The sequence below is a fragment of the Hetaerina americana genome, unplaced genomic scaffold (genome assembly GCF_022747635.1).
Source record: "Hetaerina americana unplaced genomic scaffold, ioHetAmer1.1.p SCAF_3, whole genome shotgun sequence".
Lineage (NCBI taxonomy): Eukaryota > Metazoa > Arthropoda > Insecta > Odonata > Calopterygidae > Hetaerina > Hetaerina americana.
The window spans coordinates 39,858,359-39,877,552 of NW_027286874.1; the positions used below are offsets into that span (position 1 = coordinate 39,858,359).

The 19,194-nt window shown below is 39.5% G+C and overlaps 1 protein-coding gene across 2 annotated transcripts in view; it reads right to left on the bottom strand.

Moving 5' to 3' along the window:
- Window positions 1–18,539, bottom strand: part of LOC139690535 (uncharacterized) — an 83,889-nt gene extending 65,350 nt beyond the window's left edge. For both annotated transcript variants that reach the window (XM_071588000.1, XM_071587999.1), the window contains exon 1: window positions 18,318–18,539. The gene's annotated coding sequence lies outside the window, so the exon portion shown is untranslated. The remainder of the gene's footprint in view (window positions 1–18,317) is intronic.
- Between the last annotated feature and the right edge of the window lie 655 nt (window positions 18,540–19,194).

Here is a 19,194-nt window from a genome sequence, read left to right on the forward strand (position 1 = left end):
TCCTAGCGAGGACGTTTGGGTGTGACTTAAAATGGTAAATTAAAAAGTATAATTGAGGTAATTATAAACATGTTCACCAATTGAAATAATGCTTTTATCCTCACTTGCTTTTGATAGTTGTTTTGATCGAAGCATATAAGCATCCTTAAGACTTTAGAGGGATCAAGTATATTATGTCAAAAATTTAAAGGATATAGCTTGCCCCTGTAACGTTATATTGATCGATTATGACGAGATGTCTCTATACTCCTACCGCCTTTCACTTTTTGAGATAGCGCAAGGTCTCAGATTAAATGCCGCAGGATCGTATCATTTGTTGTCTCGTAAATTAATTAACTGATTTTTTTTCAATTCAATTACAGCATTTAATGAAATTTAGTCAAATAAAGATTTTAAGAAGAGATCAATGCGACAAGTTCTCGAGAAATTTACGCATGTCTGACCTAATTTCCGTTCTTGATGCATCGTTCGTTATTTTGGATATTTGATTTTCGTTAGAAATATTCTTACTTATTATTCATATTTATTGCATAATTGATATTTGTATTTTAAGTAGCCTAATGATAGTATGTCGTACAGACGATAGCAGAAGTCGTGAACTGAAATTGTGACCTACCCATGTCACCTCTGAGTCTCTTTGAACCACAAAGCAGAATGGCCTCAAAAGGACCTTAAACAAAGGAACAAAGGCCTTGTTTAGTGAGACTGGATTGTAGTTTCTCCTAATTCCTTGGATCCTCATAAAGCTTCTGGAATACCATTTAACATAAAATTACTGGAATAATTGCATTTTTATTCTTATGAGAGATACTTTAAAACCGTCGGCGCATCAGGCAGTGCTCCCCTCATTTAGTTTAATGGCAGTGAAATCTCGTTAAGGCTCCTGAAGGAAGATTTCAAAAATCCAATTACGTGTTAAAAGCACTCCATTTCACGGAGTCAGTAGTTAACACAAAAACAGAGGGGTTGAGTTTGGCAGAGGGTTGAGGGTGGGGGTTTGAAACTGTGATAAAATTGGGGTCGACGTCCATTAACCCAGCAACCGTTCCACTCTTTCAATACTCGACTCGTTTTCCCACTCCGTCTTCACCTCCACCCTCCACTTTTCCCCTCGTCTACTCTTCGCCCCCCTGAACTGTCCAACAACCCTGGAGTTCTCTGCACTGCCCGCGAAACCACTTTTAACGTTCGTGCTCCTCACGTCCCGTCACACCGACCGGTCCCCCACACTCTTCCCCCGTGTGCCAGACTGAATTCTACCATCTCCTCCTCTTCCCTGGACGCAACCAGACACGTCCTCGTCCGTGACTTCCCACGGAGAGACTGTGTGTCCCGCACACTTGCATGCACGCAAAAATTGTCTCTCTCGTCCGCCTAGTGGGATTCCTTCAAAGAGGTGAAGGGAGGAGAGGGGTTTGAATGGGAACTCTGGGAAGTGCTGCCAGTTGACTTCCTCGAGAAGAATAAGGGTTTTGAGTGGGTGGGTTTAACGGCGAGGTGTTGTTCGGAAATGGGTGGGGAGGGGGAGAGAGAGAGAAGCACAGGGGATGTAGTGGTTAAGTGAGGAGACTAGCAGGAGGATGTTAAAGAGACCGCCTCACGGAAGGAGAAATGGCCGTCGACGGAAATGGCTTGGTCGGTGGCAAGAGTTGGGCGGGGGCGGGGGGAGTTTTTCCATTTTGAGCGTGATCAAACAAGCAGGAAGAAATATATTTTTCTTTGTTGACTTAAGTCCCTTTCACCCCCTCCTCATTTCATTTTGCCCAATAACGCAATCAAACCTTTATATTAAAATTCATTGAATACTTTTCATCAAAATGTAATGAACTCCACCTTTTAAAAATAAAGAAATTGAAATCGAATGATCACAGCGGGAGTCGCTGTATTATTTTAGGATAAGAACATCGGGATGGGAGGTCACTCAACCACTGCCTCTGGAGCAATAACTCCTCGGGGAAAATATCTACTCTGGCCAAAAAAGGATGGAAACACTTTACCCTCCACCTCAGTGGAAGCCCCGATTCTCGGTGGGGGGGGGGGAGAAGACCGAGGCGAAGGGGCAATGAAGCGGGATGGTTTTCGTGAAAAATAAATAGCGCACTTTGGGGAGGATGAACGGGGGTGGGATATTTGGAGGAGAGGGGAGCGGGTGGTGTTGGAAGACAGGGTGTGGCCCCGACTACCAACGCGCAGGAGGAACACACCCACCTCGAAATCCGGATGCGGGATGCGAGGCGGGAAATGGTGACGCGAGGGAGCGGAGGCTGAAATTAAGGGAGTGGGGTTTCGCGTTCCCGCTCCCGCTCACTCATCATTCCCCTTCCATCTCCGCTGAGAGAAGTCCCGAGGATCAATCTGGCGGCAATTTGTCAAAACTCAAAGAGAAAGAGCGCGAGTCACTCCTCGAGATCATTTCCGGAGGAATACTGCGCACGGCATAAACCTCTTGAGGGACAAATGTTGAGGCGGAGGGATATCGAGGAAAATTTTGGGCGGAAGTGGGGTGGGAACGGGTGGGAGAAGGGGAGGTAACGACGATGAAGGAGCTGTTTTTATGGCGGGGAGGGAAAAGGGGACGGGAAAAAGGGAGCGTTCACATTCAGGTGGGGGACGAAAATGTTGGGAGTCGGAGGAAGGTTGTTCGACGGACGCCGTCTCGATGGGTCAGGGCAACAGGGGAGTGTGCGACAGGAGAGGGCACGAAAGAGAGAGAGGTTAAAGAGAGGGATGTCGCTGATTTATTGCTTCATCATTGATCTTTTCCCGCTCCGCACAATCTCTGGCCCGTTTGATAATTCGGCAGTCGTTGGGATCGGCGAAGGAGGGCGGGGTGAGGGCGAAGGTTTTGTTGGGCACAGGGTGGTGTGGGTAGGGGGGGAAGATATGTTATGCCCGGGGCTTGCTCCGCACCCGTTTGTTGCTCCCGGATGTCACTGATATCTCTCTTTCATTACTCCTTTGTTAACTCTTACCAAAACAATTTTGGTGTGTTATTTCATGAAGCCTGCGCGTCCCGAATTGGGAAATCCGATAAAGACCTCCTATTGGGAAGTTGAGTGAGTGAATTAAATTATCGGATGACTCAGTGGCGGTAAATAAAACAGTTCTCATTTGGGAATTTCCGGTTTCACTCGGAAACATTAATTTAATGGCTCACCTAAAATGAAGTGACTCCGAACCCGATATTGAAAAAAGCGTTTTTTTCATGCTATGTGTATTCCTCTAAAGAAAAATTTAAAGGTATCTATTATGTAAGAGTTTTTAGTTAAGTATTGCTACTCTTATTTAATCATCGTTTATATAATAATCTGAATTAGTTAAAACAAATAACTGTCTAAACTCATAATAAGGGCATTACTTGTGGATTCTTTTGTGAATGTGCACAAATCCATTCAAATTAATGTAAAACTACTTTAAATCGGATGGCTTGCGTTGCGACGTAATTATTGCGTACATATAATTTTTCTTGTGTGCTACTTGGTTTCATTAACATGACGACAATTTTATGGACGGAATATAGAGTGCAGGTGTGGGTATTTTTGTGGTAGTGTAAAAAGCATAAATCATGGAGTCATACCTAAAATCAGCAATAATAAAAGATCGAACTTATGTAATATTTATTATCTCTTAAAAGGTCTATGGAGAAATTACTTTTTGCTGAGACCATTTTTCAGAAATTAGGAAGCTTTTTCCTTTCTTTGTTGGAATTTCAATGACAATATGAATCAATATATCCGAAATCTCAACATCTGAAAGTTTCTGCTGAAAGTTGAAATAATATATAGTACAAACTGAAGCATTTTTACGTTTAGATATTAAGTCTACGCTCATATCATCATTGAAGACCTGAAAATAAAGTTCAGGATCAAAGCAAACGCTAAATTAAGCAGAGCCAAACCAAATGCGAATGAAATTGGGCAAGAGCTGAGATGGGTATTTTTCCCCTTGTGTACATTTTAAATGGTTAGTCAACTCTATGCTAATTGTTTTAAAATCTCATCTTCATATAGATTGAAGAATGATGCTCATAGGCAGTGCATGAAGTTTTGAATAGCCAAACACCTTTTGGTTTTATTAGAAAATTTCTATCATTTTTTAATAGAATATTTTGTGAAATATTTCAAAAAATAGGCATAGAACTTGAGACGTAACAATTTAAGATACATTTTCGGTAGACTATTGGGAATTGTCGAGTTATATGTGAGCGGATTTGATAAAACTAAATCATCTTCAGTATCAAGATAACTGTATACGAGGAACACAATTTCAAGTTGTGCAAAATCTATATTTATTAAAATTCCAAGAAAATACGGGAGATGGTGCTACATTAACTTTTATCAGTGTCATCCGCTAAATGTGTTTTAAAATGCAACAATTTCAGAACAAAACTATTTTAGCCAGTTAAGCTACCGAGGCGTTCTCTTTCAATCCGAAATTTTAGGGGCTTTAAAGGAACAAGGCACTCGACCAGAAATCGAGGGATCCAGGTTCGGATGCCGGTCAAAACGAATGATTTTTACACTTTGAAATTGTTTCATTGTAATATATTTAGTGGACCAAATATTACCTTCAGGCTAATTAACCTAAGCATTTGGAAGAACTACTTGCTTAGAATCACGTTATGTTATTATCCTATGAAATACTCCCGGCTATCCATTACAGCTGCGAAACGACGCCATCCCCTAGATTAAGGAACTATTATTTGTGAAGAGACTTCATTTAGCAATGAAAAATAAAGGAAAGAGAGAAAAGTACTAAGTACTAATACGTCACCTGTCATATGCGCTTTATACTCCTCCTTGGCCATTATTGTTAAGTGAGAAATTACGATTAGAAAGAGTATACTATATTATATATTAGTATATTAGTATATTGTTATAATTACAAATATTACACACCTACCGTTTATAAAGAGAACTTTACTAATTGTTGCTGATAAAATCGGAAAAACATTCGAATAAAAAACATTTTTCTATTATTCTACGGGCTGAAGCCAGCTGAAACTAGGAAATACTCGTACATGATAGAAAATCAGATACAAATTTCATTCACCATATCTTACAAGGCAAAATGTCGCATTACAATGTGAAACGAATTTCTTCTCAATTCCTACTTCCCAAAAACTATTACTTTGGCACCGAGTTTTGAATTAAACATAGTCCCGTCATCGATTCGCCGAATAAGGGATGCGTGTCGTATATGTTCGGTTGTCCAAATATCTGTAAGAAGAGCTCTGACCCTACCCTGCAGTCGCTACTCCAGCGATTGCGAGGAAGGCGTGAGCTGAATAGGAGATGCGAGTTTTCAGGCAGATGCTAAAGAGATCAATGGACCTGACGAAAGGGACTTTTTGGGGAAGGAGATAGAGAGAGAGAGAGTGAGGGAGAGGGAAAGAGAGAAAGATGGAGTTGGAGGTGAATTTGAGTGAAAGAAGAGGGGTGCATTGAATAAATTGTTAGGGGAAGGCAATAAAAGGACAAGGCGCAGCAGCGTAAGAGCGAGAGAAGAGAATCCTAATGGAGATGACGAGAAGCGAGAGGAATGGTAGGGAGAGGAGAGCGATGGTGTGTTGGAAGAGTATCGAGCGAAAACAGTGGAGGAGGAGAGAGGAAGGATGGGTGGCGATGAAATAGAATGAGTGGAAAGTGACATTATGCACCGTACATTCCCAGCACATCCCTCGGGTTCAAGTAGTTCACGAGTGGGAACACTGCAGCTATGTCCCCATATTCCGCATTATTTTGTTCAGGATTCAGCGCAGGAAACGTTGCACGAGCGACATGCTGGCGGCAATCCCATTGGTTTTGACGAAACTCCGTTAGGAATCAAGGCTTTGCATAGAGAGAATCCAGTCGCAACTTTTTTTCCTCTTTGATGTATTCTTTGTGGGGGCTGCAGGAGAGCAATTGTCTCTCTCTCTCTCTCTCTTTAATTCGCTCCTTGTGGTTTTTCCTGAAATTTTATTCGATTATTTAGAGCTCCTGCCAATTTGTATCGATCAGGTGTAAAATATCGTCTAATTTTTTCAAAGTAAAAACAACATAATTTCATCGTCCGTTTTAGGAGCAAATAATTTAAAAAATTCTTCGGAAATGAATCGTCAAGATTTTATTTTCCTTCGAAGTGAAATGTGAAGCGCTGAAAATCATTATCAGCTTCATGATCTGGAAATGTTTTCTCTTCAGTTTGCTTTTCCTTGTTTTTTTAAATTATTTTTTGGGACATGTTGGCATTGTATCAGGATTTTTTTCAGACTCAGGTTATTCATTTGCATTTACTAGAAGAATAGTAGTTACAATACCCGCTGAAATTCAATTAAACCACTCCATATTTTTTGTGCTTACTGTGAGACTCGAGCATTTTAGTAAGAGATTGTCTGTCATATTAAATCTATTCAACACGCATACTATCAGAAAAACTATTTGTCTTCTAAAAAAAGTTATCATTAGGCGGTCTCTTGTCCAACTACATATCGTGGGGAAAGAAGTTATATTAACTATATAATCTTACCATCTTTTCTAAGCTTAACTCTAACTTTATTTAAGTTAACTCTCAAAACTTCATTCATGAAAAGCATTTTATTATTCCTCTATACGTTAGGGGATTCTAATTTGGATGCATGGGGAATTTTAACGATTCAGAAATATTTATTCGCTCAAATACAAGGAAAACATTAAAAGTAAACATCAAGGTCGCACGCTTATCAAGGAAGAAATACATGGTAAATAATAAAAAATATAATTTAATTATTGAACTATAGCTCTTGCAATCTTTATCTTACCTTGTGTTATCTAGAATGCAATTTAATATATATTTTTTCATGAGGGCTATTCAAAAAGGAGTAACCATAAACTTTTCATTTAATTGTGATAAAATTGTATGTCTTAGCTACGTGAGCTATATGATATATTTTCATTGATTTGAAGTATAGCGACAGCGGTGGCCGTTGCAATTTTAAAAATGTTCACTTTGCCTTCGTCGGCTTCTGATGATGGAAAATTACCCACCATAAGGTGTTTCTGCACATCGGGGAACAGAAAAGTCAGATGGGGCTGGTTTTGGACAATGGGTAGGATAAGAGTCACATATCCCATTAATTTTCGCGAAATATTGTACATTCTGATAAGCAGTGAACGTTTAGTCAAATTTCTAAAAGAATTAATTTAATTTTTTTGGAGTATATGTTTCCTTCATTGTTTATCTTCATACGTATGCCACAAAATCATATGCAAATGGCTGTATTTCTGACTAATGTTGTGAATTGGGTGTTGGTGAATTAGGTTTAATCTCGCTGTGCGCACCCAAGACTCAAAGTGAAAACATAGCACATCTGAAATGTAAAACATGGCCGAGGTAATGTGAAACCTGGGATGGCGGTGTCAAGATTACCATGGGAGCGGGAATGGAACGCAAATGCTTATCAGTGATGATGGCGGTAGGAAGCAAGAGAGAGGAAGGGGGCACAGTGAGTGGGGAGTGACCGAGTTGGAGGTGGAGAGGTGGCGCCGCCTCAGGATCGGGGATGATCGGCGGGTGAGGGCGATCGGGCTGAGGGTTCGGCCCGGGCGGTGGGCAGCGATGGCCCCACTAGGGCGGAGCAACCCCGCCCCGTCTCCCAGGCTCCACTACTCCGCTATGCAAATGCCCCCCATTTAGTTTGGGGTTCCAGTAGGGCGTGCACGGGGGCGTAATAGTGATGCCCCAGGGGTAGCAAGCGTTATCCTTCAAATTGAGTATTTTCCCGAGCATTTTTTTCTTCTCTGAAGCTTAATCGTGAAATGGGAAAGAAAAAAATACTGACGGTAACCATTCAGTGAGTAGTCATTTGTATTTAACCTTGATAAAGTTCGTCCATGGACGAAGTTCAGTTGTTCCGTCCTCTTTTGATCCATTTTTTCCTCGTGTCGTGTTCTTATTTGACCGCAAAACGAAACTAACCGGGCAAGTTGAGAATGCACGAGAGCGTATCGCGTAGACTTCATGAATTTTAACTGGGCTTGATTGATTTCAGTTTATTATTTTATAGCTAAGTAATTTTAATGTATGGATTCCAGTTTCGTTTTCAACCTATTCTTGAAGAGCTTTTAATGAACTCTTTTCAACTGGGAGTAATTTCTCAATCATAATTTGTGTAAACGTACATTATTAAATAAATTACACCTTGTCACTCTTTTAGGAAATGTTCTTTCGTGTTACACGAAACGTTAACAACATAAGGCTTTACACGGAACAATTTAATCTTTCTGAATAAATACTCCCTTTTCCATGAAATTCATATTCTTACGGAAAATGAACGGACCGGTGTTTTATGATTTCAATCATTTGAAATCAGGACTAATGGAAACGTTTCAATAAAGCGCTTATTGTCTCCAGGGTTTACCTTTTTCCCTTTAATAAGGCTTCCATCGGTGGAATTAGGGATTTATCCGCGTGTGGTACCTATATACTGTGGAGTTTACCGACTCGGGGGTAATATCGACTGATGGAAACTTTATAATTTCCTTGTATTGGTTATCTAAAACTTATAAGTATCTCCTCTTTTATAAAATGCTCATTAAATATGGATCTTTGAAATAATATGAAGCCAGCATTTTATAAAATGTCGTCCATTCTCTTTAGCTCTCCTTTCTCTTATCCACAATTGCTAGCTTAATCTTAACCTGGTAGTCAAGTACCAAAGAAAAATTTTCTCTTTTGTAAAATTTCCCAATTAACTACCTTGTCAACGTTATCGCTTTCATAATGGAAAAAAGTAATTATGGGTGGGAATCTGAAAGTTGACTTAATTTCTGCATGAAATTTTTTCATCACCAAAATCCTCGCTCTATGAACTATGATTTCTTTTGCTAACCCCCGTTCATAAATAAGGAAAGGGCCTTGGTTCTCAAAGTTTTCTCTAATGAAATTAAATCCCTGAGGGAGAAGGTAATAAAGTTTTCCTTTTCTCTTACGCCTCCTCGAGCCGTGTGGAGCTGAGCGACTCCGCAACCCTCACGTTCAGTGTGTGCTGCGGGTGGAGTAAGTTCTAGACGACCTCAAACTCTCTCTAGTCCTCGCCGCACCGTGCGCCGTGCCGTGGCGGAAGGGGGCGAAAGGCTACATGCTGCTCCCCACTTATTCAACCGGGCGTGCACGGTTTACTTGCTACAGCCGTGAAAACCGAGGATCCGCATTGGGGTATCCCAGGGAAATGCTTTGCTTCTCTCGACACGATCGCCCACGACATCGGCGGATGCCCGAAATCACTCAAACGGGACGTCGCTCTCGTCATTTCTGAAAGCGCCGACCACTTCCCCGACCGTTATCTAACCGGTTACCTCTCATGGACAACGTGAATGGGTCTCGTTCACAAACAATCGAAATACGTTGTCAGTCTTTCAAAGATACCGCTCATTTGGAAAATTCTGAACCAAATTTACTTGCATTGTGAAAAGTATGGGTTTTACAGCGTTGGCAAAAAAGTATTTCAATTTAGATCCTTCTTAGTGGAACTAACTCAACTTATGGGTTGTATTTTAGCTATGAGAAGTATGGCCCCTTTGGGAATATTTATTTTAGCTGTCTGACGAAAGAACGCGGGAGACAAAAGAAATATCTCCCACGTTATTTCTCTTATTTTGAGCAGAACGTCAATTAAGTACTGTTTGTATGTATCTGAATTAATGTTAATAATGCCTTATAACTAAGATAACGATGAACTAGATATTGTCACTTGATTTAAAATCAATCAAAAATAACATTCACGCTGTACGCGTACATAGCGTGTTTATTCAACCATGCAGCCAAAAACCTTATTATGGGAAGGTACAAAAATCGATTCTAGTCTAACTTGCGCGTATCAGCCACTCATATTTTCAAATTCTCTTTATATTTTACAATCGCTTTGTGTTTAATGTGGTAAAGTGGCAATCAACAATGAAACTTAAGGTCTTTGTCTTTTACAGATATTTTTATCAGAAAAAGTCATACTTTGAGCTTATCATTTCAGATAATTTCAATCGTTTTCCAAAACGAAGATCGCTAATAATTATAAGTTTGGTTTATATTAAAGTGAAATGAGTAATGAGTGAAAAGAATGTATCCCAAGCCGATCCCTAAAAATAGCTTGGAAACATTTTGGGAAAACGCTTTTGAAGATATTGTACTGAAGTATTACGGTCATGAACGGGGAACCTAGAAAAAATGTTAAAATTGATTTTTTCGATGGGAACGTGAGAGGTAAATATGGATTTTAGCATACCTATAGGTACGTTTCTTTTGTATGAATTTAATTTTCCACAACCTCATTTTAATCGACCGAACGTGTGAGATTCGGCAGACGATGTGTTCCAATTTCTTTTCAATTATAACGCGCTGAACCGTCCGAAGGTTCAATATGATACAAACGGCTCTCGAAATTCAAAAACCATACCTTATGGAACTTATACCTGTACAAGGCTAAAAAATGAATATTTGCTCCATATCACTCTCCCTTTTCATGCCGCTGCAATTTCACATCTGCATATCCTACGCTTGGGATTATTTTCTGAGTACTTGTAACATAAACAATTCATTTTGTTGTGAAAGCTCCTCTCCTTCAAAAACAGTTTTTACTTGTTATTTTTACCCTAATACAATCAATCAACTGTAAGCATTCATGTATTGCCCTCCGGTTCTTTATCAAATGAACTGCATTTCGCGGTGAAAGTAAAATTGTTTGAGAACAATTATTTTTATTAAAATTATTGGAATTCAAAGATTTAAACATCGGAATGTGTCATTTTATTATCAGTGAACATGAAAGTTTGATATAACCTTGTAATCTTATGGGATAATGTAATCAGTAGTTATCAGATTAAAATTATTAGAGATTTAATTTCAATTCAATGTTTCAAAAAAATTATGAAATGATAATTTTTTGTGATAGCCCTAACAAATTGAATGAATTTTTAATGAGCTTTTAATTTTAGTCCATAGGTATTTTTTCCTTTTTATTTGTGCCAACAGCTATCGCCTTATATTGCTAAGAATACGGAACGTATTTTTGCTGAAAGCAACTATAATTATTTAAAATTTTCAATGCGTAAGGGTTTTGTCAAGAGTCAGCAATTAATTTCGAATAGAGTAGTTCCATTGATATATTCATACGTACTCCAAATTGGAAAATATTTAAGTTTGAAGGTATTTCCTTTGCTAAAATTTTGTTAAATGGCGAACTACTCTATTTTTCTGAACTTTAACTGATAAGTTAAGATCATTTTTTCGTTCTCCGGTTCCAAAAATAATTTTTCTACAATGTCATTTCTGCATAACTTGTAGCATAAAACGGTATGTTTAGCGCATATTTCATGTCTGAAAGAAGAAAATATAAGGGTCTCCGTTTTTTCATCCCCTACGCTCTTAATCTACTCCCTGTTTTTGGAGATATCCTGTTCAATCATTCTTTTCGAGACCGTGTTAGAATTAATGTAGTTTATGGATACTGGAATAAGCATTTATAAACAATCACACAGTGGGTATTTAAAGTCTGCACAATAGTTCCATTTATTCTATCTTGGTCGTTTTTTTTAGACCTTTGGATGGCAGAAGAGATATTCCATTACGTGCTCGTGAGCAAGAAATAAATTTGACCATTTGATATATATGAGGCAAATTGTACCTGTCGAATTTCTTTTCGTCGTGTTGAAATGCGTTTAAAATTCTTCATATTTCATTTCAAGATTTCCTTTCACCGTTGGGTTTCTTTAATTTTCATTTCCTTTTCTGTCTTACTATATACAATTATTTTTCGTTTTATCTCTCAGTTCTCCTATTGGGATCATATCTGGGGAATTGTCTCCACTCTGAGGTTTCAATGAATCATATCTTCTCCTGGGTATTGTTTTTAATTTTTTTCCTTTCTTTCTGTAATATTTTCTCCAGCAGCAGCAACATCCTTTTTCTCTCCTATCGCTGAAATACGCTTTAATATTAATTAACCACCTTACTAGATTTGATGGCTTTTGTCCAAACGCAGTTGACAGAGACCAATCAAATCAAATGTATCCCAATGTGTGCCAATGTATAAAATTTTGAAAGCGTCAGTAAATATCAGGAAAAAATATTTTAAGGCAGTAAATATGCATTATAAGTTAGTAGGATTGGAAAATGGAAAATTTTCATCATAGAAACTTCACTCTCTGGACAGTGCACTGTGTGATCTGTGGCCAGCTTCTGATTAGAGCTTTGGCTTAAATGAATAAGCCTATACCACTTATACTCCAGAGATATAAGTATATTACCGTTGCTAATTTATTGCCATTCCAATATTATTGTTGCAAAGACATAATATAGTGTAGTAGAAAAAAAGATAAATTTTATGGGGCCACTGTTCCACACTGATTTGTTTGAGCATTGCTTTATCTCAATTTTATAATTTTTATTCAAAGTTACAGATTAATACGTCAACGGAAGCAATGGTTTTAATTAGTGGGAGATATTCTTAAAATGCTGTCTCTATGACATCTTTATTTGCTCATACTCTGAAGAGTTACCATAATACATTGTATCCGTTTTTCAACCATTTGAAATGTAATACATATTCATGTAGCCTTCCAGAAGTGGTGAGTGACGCTTTCAGTCCCAGGGCGTTTTACGCTGTTCATTGACTGCTAACCACGAGCGCACCCCGTCAACATAGATTCTCATTATGTTTCGCTCATGAGTAGCGATAAAACCCGTTGATGAAGGCGTTGGTCGTTACTCGGCTTTAATTCAAACAAATCCCAAACCGTCTCTACACGTTGTTATGCCTCCAGACACTTCCCAAGTAATGTCCAACGTCTATGCCTTACAGAAGGTAGGCACCGTCGTTGAGGGTGCCATTTCCCTCTTGAAACGGGGGAAGTGGCCAATCGGTGGCTTTAATCAACTCACGTCAAGCCAAATGCGCCTCCTTTCTATGTCACCGGCAATTCCTTTGACACTTCAAGAGGCCTCCGATAGCCGATTGTTTAGGGCATCTCTCTTTCCCTTGAGATTCCCTATTCTTCTACTCAGTTGAGCAAACAGTACCCTCGTTATCTAGCGTTGGTTCGCCGGCCCTCCCTCATCCTCCTCAAACACCCCATCTCTCCCCTTTCGCCCCACCTCCTCGCGTCCCTTCCTCGGCGCCTCGGCCAATACCGCCGCTGCTGCTGTCTACGGTGGCGATGATTGCAATATGAACCCGGGACCGCTCTCCGTTTCCACCCGCTTACTTTTTATTTCCCCACCGAACAACTTTTATTCCCAATCGCCCTTTTGATTCCGTCCACCCTTCAATGGACGAGAACGGGAGTCGCTCCATGTCGTCCCTTTTAAGGTCTCCTCTTCGAATGCGCCATATCTCTGCGTTACGCGTGAGGGGCTTCAGAGGATGTTTCGGCGAATTTGAGAGAAATTGGCAATTTTCGTGGTAAAATGAAAAAGAGTATTAAGTGCGCGCTTACATTCCAGCTATTAATTCCAGGGTCCAATTTATTTTTCTATTTTGTAGAATAGTGAGACTCAAAAGGTCTGTTACGATCGGGAAGTGATCACAACAGGCATTAATAGAGACCGGAAATTAACTCCAAAACTATTAGGGTTTGAAATTTTGTGTCAGTCTTAAGGATTGTGCCAGGTGGGTGGCTATTATTTCCGCGTACACTCTTAAATATAAACTCTGATACTGTAAATATTAATTTGAAATTCAGTTCACTCACTTTAAATACTTGTACTTTACTACACCCTGCCATATACAAAACCCCGGGTGGATGCATACAGTTCCGCAAAATATTGCTGAGCATCAATTAACGGTTTCATTAGAACAAGCATGAATATAAAAACATTAATACCGTAATTCCATATTTGTAGTTTTTACCTCTGTAAATTAAATTTATCAAAATTTAAATTTTTTCATGAGAGTTTTTTAATATTTTGTCACCTCTTGCTCATTTTCCAACCCCGATTCCTTTTTTAATCTTCGTTGTACATATTTGCAACTAAGTTTGGAAAAGAGTGATAGTGTCCCTAAAGTTATCAGCAAAAGCGTTCTCTCGAGAATATAGGGCTGTGACACGTGTTTTCCCAACCCATCCGAGCGCCCGCATCGTCACTCCCGATGGCATTTTCCCACGACTCTCCCGTTTCCCATCCGTCTCAAACCTACTCTACTTTCTATCCCTGCACATTAGTCTCTGGAAAGCCTCACCCTGCGCTCTGGGTGTTTGTCGTGCCCATCAGATTAAAGGGAAAATAAAACCACACCTTCTGCCCTTACCACAGAAAAGTAATCTAATATTCCTCGAGCTATCTTGAAAAGTTTTACCTCGTCTTCCAGTCACCAGATTGATAAATGTTCCTCGTCGTAATTTAAATCTCCTTTTTTTAGTTCAAATGAATATTGGTGGTAAGAAACTTTTGTGTTTCAAGAAAGTAATCGTTTTAGTACAGCTTAAGGATTGATGACAGATGTAGTTCCTAGTTTTCATTGAACGCTAAAAATTATATTCATTTCGTAAACGGCCTACTTCCATTATTTTTCGTTTTTTCTATCATTAGAATAATACATATTTGCGACCATGGAATTATTTTCCTCACCCTTGAAGGGAGTTGGGAAAATAAAAAGATCCAATAGTTTTGTGTAATTTTAGGGAATGCAGAATATATGTTCTGCATTCCCTAAAATATGTACATGTATAATATATATTATGCACACACATATTTTTTAAACCTTCACTTGGATTTTAGAGATGACTTAAAACTGTTAATGCTGTTCCTTGATTTTTATTGAATTTTACAGGCAAAAAATTATACCGATGGTTTTACGTGTGTTCATTTTTTCACGAAAAGTATTGTTTTTATGTTCAAATATATAAAAATACAGCAACCATGACGCTGAAGATATTATACTGTAATTATTATTACCATAAACACATAAAATGCTAGCTAAATCAGTATCATGCTCTTCCTCTGACTGCTTTTCATTTTTTTTGCATAGGCATATCTTAATCACTTTGGTTTCTGTAACCCCTACAATAGGTTTTTAACAGTTTTAAATTATTCCATGGGTTTATCGGCTTTAAGATTCCATTAATTTAAATCAGGATACATACAGCAATATTTTCACACCCCATAATGTCCTTGTGCAAATTTATTTTATGTTTGCGTATGTTAAGTTTTATTTGTAACTGTAACGACGCATATTTACAAACATGCATGATTTTTAATGGTACCAAATTGTACTGCGAGCAATTAACCTCGAAACTGCCAAATCCTTCCCCTTTCGTCCATTTGACTCACTCTCGTTCGTCTTCTCTTCAGTGCTCGAAACAAACGAATGTGTTAGAGTCAAGGAAGATAAATAAGGCCTTTTGTTCCCTATGGAGACGTTACTTTGCCGTGTTCTGAGTAGATTTCATCCGTAGATTTAAAGGATTACATGGTTTTATGTTCCGAAGTCACCGCTTCTGTTCCTGTCCATCGCCCATTGTTTCATTGCCAGCTGTTGCATTTTTTTACTTCCGCTACAACCATGTATTCTCTCGCTCCCTCCTAATCCCGATATCAAGCTGACGTGAAAGAAAGCTTCCATGTTCATTTGTTAATTGGATTCACAGGTTCCCCGCGGATCGATTCGGTGGTGACCCACGAAATTATTTCGCTCGTATTCTTCAATTTCAGGCCCACACTGCTGTGGTAGTGGAAGTCGTGCTTTTGAAGTCTGCGAACGCTCTTTATACGCTCATTGAGTTATTTAATTTCAGTAATGCTTCTCAGGTCGGAGTGTTTTACTGTTTACCCTTCATACGGTACGTGATGAGTTAGTGGCACGTGCGGACAAAAATAAATAGGTACCTTTAAAATTATGTAAAAATTAATTAATAAGTCTTAGTCTCGAGAGAATTATCAAATCAATTCAGTAATATACTGCTTAGTTTTTAGAGTTTGGAAATATTTTCCTTTGAAGGCTCCATGGAGTAATGATTATTTACTTATTTAAGTATTTGTTCTACGATGCTGTAGATATGCATTATAATTTTAATCTTAAATAAGAACCCATTTCTTATAAGCATTCACATCTCCTTTTGAACCATGTTTAGTAGACGTGTATGAAGCATTTGAAGCACAGTATAGTCTATAGTCATTCCTATCATCAAGAAGTCCGAAAATATTTCCTTTGATGAATATATTCCATTTTAACTTTCTGCTGCGATGTTACTCTGAGAATGATTCCTTCTTACGACGTGTCAGCCTCTCACGATGCGGCTGAACGACGACCACAAGCATTCATTCCGTTCTAATGACTTCGAAAGGGGGAGAGTTTGGTCTTTACTCTTCATTAGAGCTCCACATTGTTCTTCCCTCGCCATTACCTTTGACAGGAGTCAACTTCTACTTCTGTTCCCTCTAATTTAGAAATATCTATCTTCGTTAACTCGACCTGTGAATTTTATGGACTTGCAGGGAATGAATTTTCTTTCCGTAATCGAATCCTCTTATTCCGATGCTATAAACTTCCTCACGGTGGTTTCTCTTCGACTACAGTAATTATTTAATTGATAGTTATTTCCAAGTATCTTCCTCCCTCTCTCAATATTCTACTTCATACAATAGATGCCGCTCGTAAGAAAGTTAAATGAGTATTCTCATTTTTTTGATTACTTACTTCAACAATATTTTCCCTATCAAATTATTGACAGAAATATGTTTTTATTAATATTTGACCATCCAAATGTTTGCATTTTCTCAAAAAATTTAAAACAAATAATATTCTTTGAAATAAACTGTAAAATTAGGTTCTAAATGATTGTTGCAGTATATCTTAGTTACTCTTCAAAGCTGAAAACATGAATTATCAAAACGGAAGTTAAATTATCGAGTGATGAATCCAAGCAAAATTAGTTCCTAATTAAACTAATCCAATGATATGTTTGACGGTTATTTGACTGAATATTATGATCAACGCTAGTGATTACTTAGCAAGAAATGATACCTTGATTCAGGGGAGAATTTTAAGATAATTCATACGGTCCGTGCGTGAAGAAAATATTGGAATTTTGGGTCCATTCGTTCGTCACATTCTATATACTTGTAAATGTAAAAAAAACCTAATTGTTGGAAAAAGAAAGTTTTTTTTAGTATTCTTAATGGTGTTAATTAATCTATAAAAATACAAAAAAGAATAGCCTTATTTTTGCAAATAAGAAAGAATCTAATGATTGATCGAAAAGTGTATCCACTTCTTGATGGTATCAAGAAAGTTAACTTGGTTATTTTAAATTTAAAAACAATTTATAACACATGATGACTGCCGCGTTTGAGCAAGCTTATTTTCTTCTAAAAGATTTCATACTGCATTCCTAGGGTGAACCTGAGGTGGCCTTAGGAAATGATAGGCAAAATAATTAATGAAAATAATTTACAGATTCTGTAAATTGAGAAGCAAGCCATATGCTTTGACCTTTTTGCAAATATTCAACGCTTTAATAGGATAAATTGGCACAAAAACTGCAAATCTCCATACAATAAGGCAATTATTGCACCTTAGCACATTGAGATCATTCAAATAAACCTAACGCATAAATAAAGAGAATTCATTTCTCGCACGATCGTAAATTTCTTTATTTGGAATTGCGATGTCATATAGCTAGTGGAGCCCATTAAACTTCCAATTCATTCCCCGCGCACGTTTGTTATAGCTGTCGTTAATTACATTCAAATCTGCTCGAACGGAACGTAGGACGGAAATGGTGCGGATGCTAGGTGGTAAATTTCAAATTTCCCTTGATTACGGTAGAAGGTCCTTTAATTAAAAACGTTTATTAACTCACCCAATTTTCCGTCCACATTTGAATGCTCGGTGACTCGCATCGAAATGTCGTGTCAATCCGCATTCAACCTCACATACTCGCAATTTGAATTAATCAATTCTCATTCCGCATTATATTCAACAGAAAAAAACGGTAAAATATAACGTTTGAAAAACCAGAGATGAATTTAATAAAATTGTCAAAGATTTTAAGAAGAAAGGAGCGCATTGTCATTTTAAATTTTTATGCATGGACCGCAGACATTTGCGTCGACGAAACTATTAATTTGATGAGAAACTTAGTTGGAAGGACCGAATTTGGATGGTCGCAGTCCACCACAATTGGTAGGGATGATGGCCACAGGTCATTCAGCCTGGGGGCGACGGACCTGGACTCATTTTCGACTTTTTTTGTCCCCTCCCCCTGGGCATCGAACACAATTCCCACGACTTCAAATCAATGACGGTGGGACAAGCGGTGCAAGTGCAACACGTTGCCCCTTTTTTTCCACCCCTATAAACGCACCTTTTCCGGAACAAAAGTTCCCTCGGTCGTTGCCCGGGTGGCGGGAACCCTGTCACCCCGCAGCCGCCGCCTCGAGCGTCCCCTGCCGAGCGCGCGCCTCCTCTTCCTCCGCTGCTCCTCGGCGCCTCCTCGCGTGCTCCACTCGCAGCCTCTACCGTCTCACCCGCCGCTCTCTCTCGACCTCGGTCGACGAGTAACCGCCTCGACGCCTAGCTCAGCGCCGGCGACTAGCAGACGGACCCCCGGCACACGCACGCACCTCTCACCCCGTCGCCCCCTGGACCCCTCCCCACCCGCCGAATCCCACCCACCGCGCGCCGGTTTCCCAGATCTCTGCTCTCTCCCCCCTCCCCGTCTTTTTACACCCACCCCCGGACTCGCTCCCTCCCCGGCCGAGTTCATCCCCCATCCCAGCATCACCGCCTCTCCCCACCCCCACTGTTTCCACCCTGCTCTCATCCCACCTCTCCATTCCCTCCTCCTTCTCGCCGTTTCCTCCCCGCTTCCTCTCTCTCCTACTCGCTCCTCCACACAAAACATCTCCCCATAACTTCCTCACAAGCCCTCTGGGCACCTCCGGTTCGTCGTGTGCTAACTTCTTATCGTCTCCACCCCTTGCCTCCTTCGGCGCACCACTCTCTTGCCCGCTCTCTTCCTCCTGCCCTCGCCGTTTCCTCGTTAACTTCTTCTCTCATCATTTCACCTCGATTCCGGAGGGTGCACCGTGCCGCGATACCACCCCACTTGTCTCTTTCTCTCATCCCGAGGCCATCCCTTCACCCCGCTAAACTTCCCTCACCGGCTCCCACTCTTGAATCACTCTCTCTCCTCCGTCATTCATCATCAGCATATACGTATACTCCCCACTTTCATCTCT